This window comes from Silurus aristotelis, assembly GCF_946808225.1.
Source record: "Silurus aristotelis genome assembly, chromosome: 3".
NCBI classification, from domain to species: domain Eukaryota; kingdom Metazoa; phylum Chordata; class Actinopteri; order Siluriformes; family Siluridae; genus Silurus; species Silurus aristotelis.
The window spans coordinates 12,766,864-12,773,626 of NC_139576.1; positions in this window are offsets into that span (position 1 = coordinate 12,766,864).

Here is a 6,763-nt window from a genome sequence, read left to right on the forward strand (position 1 = left end):
TCTATATATTTATAAATTTTATAAAAAAAAATAATAATTATATAAAATGCCAATAAAATGCTAGTGACCTAGGTTAATGACCTGGGTTACAATTCATTTAGGTAAGTCCACACTGAAGGCCCAGGTACCAAATGCATGGCCCGCCACTGGTTGCTTTGCCATGTGCAATGTCCAAAACTGCACTTTCTCTTTTAAGTGAAGTCTTGCTTCAAAGCATTGGTATATCTGCAGCAACTTTTGTCTCTGTTTTGCATCTTGTATGTCCTTTCCTTGCTGGAATATTAACTGTCTCCTTTGTGTTAAAATTTAATCGGAAAGGTCTTGAACTTTGTTTGTGATCTATTTTTACTAACGCGCTCTGTGGGAGCCCACATGTGATCATCAAGACACAGTTACACCTAGTCTTAGACAAGGATTCATTTGAAAGGAAAGTGATTCTGATTCTTCAATGTCTTTCTTCTTCCATATTTATTAAGGGGGGTTGTGCCTTGAGCTATGGTTTTGGGTCGCTGTGTTAAGTTTAGATTATGTCTCTGTTTGCCTGAGTATCTCATGCACAGTAGATGAAACATAACTTAACAGAATGGACCAGACATAAAATGGACATGTTGGTGAAGAAAATAGAGGTGATGAGGTGGTGGGTAGGTATGCCCTCAAGGAGAGAAATTTGGAAGGGCAGACGGTGTTTGATTTTCTAAAAAGGATGGAAATGACATTGGTGAATACATATTTTAAGAAGAAAGATGAGCATAGGATTATATATACGAGTGAAGGAAGGTGCACACAGAAGGACTATATTCTATGCAGGAGATGCAACCTGAAAGAGAGTGGAGATTGTTTAACTAATTTTGGAAGGTGAGAGAATGTCTGAGAGATGAAGAAGGAGTGGGCATGTATCCATTTTTAAGAATAAGGGAGATGTGCAAACCTGCAGTAACTACAGAAGTAGTTATGGAAAAGAGAAATTTGCTTTGACACAATATTTGCTTTTGAGAAGTATAGAGGTCAGAAGTAGTTGCTTTGTGTGTCTGTGAATTTAGAAAATGCATACAACAGAGTTCCAAGAGAGGAGTTGTGGTATTGTATGAGGAAATGGAGTGTGGCAGAGAAGTACTCAAAACTGGTGCAGGACATGTATAAGGACGGTGGAAATGACAGACTGGTTCAAGGTGGTTCAAAATGGCTCTGAGCCCTTTCCTGTTTGCATTAGATATGGACAGGTTGAATGATGAAGTCAGACAGGACCTTCATGACAGGACCTTCATGAACAATAATGTTCGATGTGGCAAGAGCAGGGAGCAAGTTAAGATGTACCTGGAGAGGTGGAGGTAAGTTCTGGAAAGAAGGGGAATGAAAGTCAGTAGGAGCAAGACAGGGTACATGTGATTGAATGAAAGAGAGAATAGTGGAGTGATGCAGTTGCAAGGAGTAGAAGTGGTGAATGTGGACAAGTTAAAATACTAGGCAGGGTGAAGAGTGGGTGGAGAAGAGTGGTAATTGGGCTACTGTTCGCCGAAGGAGGCGAAGGAGAGGAGGAAGGCGTCTACAGAGACAGCAGGGAAAGGAGACGTGTAGAAGAGTGGAGATTTGGGTATGCAATTTAAATGTTGGTATTATGACTGGTAAAGGGAGAGAGTTAGCTGATATTATGGAGCGGAGAAAGTTGGTGGAAGTTGAAGGGGTGATGATAAATGTCATAAGTGCCGATGCTCCACAAGTGGGCTGTGAGAAAGAAAAATTCTGGAGTGAGTTAGATGAAGTGGTGAGGAGTGTACACAGGAAAGAAAGATTAGTGATTGGGGCAGATTTTCATAGGCATGGTGGTGAAGGGAGGTGATGAGGAGGTGATGGGTAGGTATGGCCTTAAGGAGAGGTACATGGATAAGCAGGTGGTGGTAGATTTATCTAAAAGGATGGAATTTGCAGTGGTGAATATGTATTTTAAGAAGAAGGAAGGTGCACAAAGGTGGACTATGTTCTATGTAGGAGATGCAACCTGAAGGAGATTGGAGACTGCAAAGTGTTGGCAGGGGATAGTGTAGCTAGACAGCATCGGATGGTGATCTGTAGGATGGCTTTGGAAGTGAAGAAGCGGAGGAGGAGAGTGAAGACTGAAAGAAGAATAAGCGAGAGCAGTTATAAAGAGGATAAATAGTGGGAAGTCATTTGGGCAGACGTCATACCAGTAGACACATGGAGATGTTTAGGAGAGACATCACTGGAGTTTTTAACCAGATTGTTTAACAAGATTTTGGAAGGTGAGAGGATGCCTGGGGAATGAAGAAGGAGTGTGCTGGTACTGGTATTTGAGAATAAGGGAGCTGTGCAGACCTGCAGTAACTACAGGGAAATAAAGTTGATCAGTCACACCATGAAGTTATGGGAAAGAGTAGCTGAAGTCAAGCTAAAAGAAGAGGTGACCATCTGTGAGCAACAGTCTGGTTTCATGGCGGGGAAGAGCAGGACATGTATGAGGACAGTGTAACAGCAGTAAGTGTGCAGTAGAACCGACAGACTGGTTTAAGGTGGAGGTTGGACTGCTTCAAGGATCGGCTCTGAGCCCTTTTCTGTTTATAGTGGTGATGGACAAGTAGACAGACGAGGTCAGACAGTAGTCTCTTTGGACTATGATGTCTGCGATTGATATTGTGATTTGTAGTGAGAGTATGGAGCAGGTTGAGAAGAGCCTGGAGAGGTAGAGGTACATGCTGAGAGAAGGGGAATGAAAGTCGGTAGGAGTAAGAAAAAGTGCATGTGTGTGAATGAGAGGGAGGGCAGTGGAGTGGTGTGGTTGCATAGAGAAGAGGTGGTGATGGTAGATGAGTTTGAGTACCTGGAGTGAACAGTGCAAAGTAATGGAAAGTGTGTTAAAGAATTGAGTGCAGACAGGGTGGAGTGGGTGAAGAAGAGTGTGAATCAGGAGTGATTTGTGATAGAAGGTATCTGCAAGAGTGAAAGGGAAAGTTTATAGGACTGTGTTGAGACCTGCTATGTTGTATGGTTTAGACACCGTGACATTGACTAAAAGACAGGAGGTGGAGCTGGCAGTGGCACGGCTGAACGTGTTGAGATTTTCATTGAGAGTGATGCGAATGGAGAGGATTAGAAACGAGATTATTAGAGGGACCGCACGTGTAGGATGTTTTGGAGACAAGGTGTGGAAGGCGAGATTGAGATAGTTAGGACATGTGCAGAGGAGGGACATGGGGTACGTTTGTAGAAAAATTCTGTGGATGGAGCCACCAGGAAGGAGGAAAAGAGGAAGGCCAAGTAGAAGGTTTATGAATGTGGTGAGGTACGATATTTAATTAAATTAAATTTAATTGAATGTGGTGAGGTACGACATTCAATTAAATTTAATTTAATTTAATTAATTTTTATTTGTATAGTGCTTTTAACAATAAACATTATCTCAAAGCAGGTTTTACACAAATAATGTGGTGATAAAGAATGAATAAGATGTTCTTTATAAGTGTAAGTTTGACTCTGATGAGCAAGCCGGTGGCAACTGTTGCAAAGAAAATCTCCTCGAGATGGTATAAGTAAGAAATCTTGAGAGGAACCAGACTCAAGAGGGAACCCATCCTCATCTGTGTGGCACCAAATGCAGGTAGTTGGTTTAAAATAGGCAGATGTGAGGACAGGGGGTATGAAGAAGGATGATCTGCTGTGGTGACCCCTAATGGAAAAAGCCGAAAGAGAGAGAAGAAGAAGGAGACTGTAGTGATAGTGTAGTGTTGTATAGTTTAAAGACAGTGACATTGATTAAAAAAAAAAAGATAGAGGGTGGAGCTGGATGTGGCAGAGTTTAAAATCATGCGATTTGCTGCGATATTAGGAGTGACAAGGATCGACAGGATTAGAAATTAGTTTATTAGACTGGTTGCTCAGTTAGGTTTTTTGGGGGACAAGTTAAACCTTGGAGACACACCGTTAAACCTGGGTGGTTTCATGGCGAATTAAAGCCTGTATCCCCACGAAATTGTGCTTAACACCCACGGATGTACAGCGCATGCATGCCAATTGAGAAGGCACACAGAAAGGGAACCCCCGTGTACACAACTGTGGTCGCGCGTTGATGACATCACGATCGTCGCCGCACTGGGCTCCGCTGTAAGATTCGTAATTTCTTGGAATTTTTGCACACTATTGCCCTCGGCTGGCCGCCTGGATGCGAAAGTGCCACATTTATTGTGTTTTTCAGCCCCCAGCTTGAAAGCGATTTTGCAATCTTTATTGCGCAAACGTCTAAACCGACGTGCGACTGAACATATGTTAACCCGCCCTCTCAGCCAGCTTTGTTGCAGCCGGGGCTGTGAGGGCGGGTTTTGTGTCAGCTTGCGAGGTAAACAGAGGTTGAAACTTCGTCATAATGTTTCCTGAGAGTGCTGGTTTCTCTTATTTTCTTGAGAGCCGGACCAAGCATTTTCTTGAGAGCCGACCAAGTCCATCACCTCCGCTTTTTGTGTGTCGCCTAAGCCTGACAGGTTAAGCCATAATGCCCTCTCTCACCTGACACAGCTAAGCTCATCACGTGGCCGCAGCCCTGAACTGCGCCTCGTGAAGAGCACAGGATTAGGTAATTCACCACACAAATCTCGTCCCAAAGTGATGGGTTGGGTACTCCCGTGTCGAGCTGTCACCCCATCTCCTCCAAAATCTCTGCCTGGTATGCAGACAGTAAAGTCACCGCGTTTAGTGAGCACACTGACTGCGCCACATTTTTTAACATACTTTGATGGATGGATGCTGTCAATCTTTCGATTTTGCCAGGCAGCGAAATTTGAGAGGAATTTGAGAAATGTAAGCAGAAATAGAGCATCGATTCGGATGGAGGTGGTAGGCCACTGAAGGCTCTACCGCTGAGGGTCCAGGCTCTCTCCGCCACTCTCAGCTGTCTCTTTAAAACTTTCACCAGCATTGACGCGCAGATGCACATCGGGGGAGGGTCCCTGCCCGAGATAGTTGCTCCACATGATGATGGACATGGGCAGGATTCAACCTCCCTGATCCTCTACTTATTCACTTTAGGGTGGGGGGATGACCATTGACATGGCTGAGTACTGAGAAAATCGAGACTCGTCACAACACGTTAGTCTGCCGATGTTCGCAGGGTAGTTAGCCCTCTGAAGGCTTCATAGCGGAATAGCGCGCCTCGATGCGGACACTATACCAAGTTTCTCGATATCATTCAGCACAATCCTGTATGAATGGTCTCGTGTTCGGTGGCGGAATCCAATGACAATGTGAAGAACAGTTTAGCAAAAACCAGCTGGGAACTGGATGTGCTGAGAGAGCTTACGTAGTCCCTCACTGGGAAGAAAGCACAAATGATTTTGTAAGGGGTTCGACATGAAGAATAATCAGAGGTGGGAAGTAACGGAGTACAAATACTTCGTTACTGTACTTAAGTAGATTTTTCTGGTATCAGTACTTTACTCCACTATTTATTTTTCAGACAACTTTTTACTTTTACTCATTCAATTTCTACACAAATATCTGTACTTTTTACTTCTTACATTTTCAAAACAGGCTCGTTACTTTACTTTTAATCCATTGATTTGGTGAAATATCAAATTTCTGATTTTAGCCGAACAACCGATTTCCTGTTACTGCGCGTCTTTTTCAATCCGCTGAAATACATTCATTAGGTAACAACATGGGCGTAAATCCCGGGGGGGACGGAGGGGACATGTCCCCCCCCACCCGAGGGTTGTGCCCCCCAAAAAAAAATTATCAAAAAAATATCGCACTCTCTATTGTACACAATATATCTATGTATACCTATATAATTGTGTAAGTAGAAAAAAAAAATGCATTTAGAAACAGTTCCCCCCTCCCCTTCCTCACAGTGGTTTGACCCACTGCCTGCTTTCCCAGTTCATCTCACCTACTCTACACACACACACGAGTCAGATGTGTGACTGCGGTTTAATTAATGTTTAGCTCCATTAACTAGCGTATTTTATTCACTTTAAATAAAGCGATTCTCTTTAATATAGTTGATGCATACTCATTCATAAATTAGTTGCGGCAAAAATGCTGATTAGCGATGTAATTTTCCATGAATCTGCTCTATTAGCGATTAAAATATGACTTATCTAGTGAACGTTAGCTTGTTTACAATAGCTTGAAGCATAGTGCACTGACACTAACACACCAAAGCCGTGTCCCATGCAGTGTTTTATTTGGGACGACTTGACATAATGTTAACTTAACATTAACGGCAATAAGCATATTGTTTATCTGTGCATTTACTAAATGAGCACTGTGGTACATCCGAACTGACCCCACTGTATTTTTATAATCAGTTTCTATTCTGTTCTTAAGTGTCTAAATTAATTTTAAATAAAATGTTAAACTTTTTTTTAATTCCTTGTTTTGCTTTGTCATTGAACCTGAGAAAAACTTAAACTTAAAATAACCATAATAACGCAGTCTCCATGCTACAATAATAAAAGCAAAGTGTTTCACTGTGGGGACACTGTGTCATTATAAGTACAATTTGACTGTATTATTTGTGTCCCCCTTCAAAAATTGCTCATGAGAAATTTTATATTTATTGTCCCCCCTACTGTTAAATGAAATTTACGCCTATCTATCTATCTATCTATCTATCTATCTATCTATCTATCTATCTATCTATCTATCTATCTATCTATCTATCTATCTATCTATCTATCTATCTATCTATCTATCTATCTATCTATCTAATATTAATATGATGTAAGGTCCAGTTAACAGCTAAAACAGGTAGAAGTAA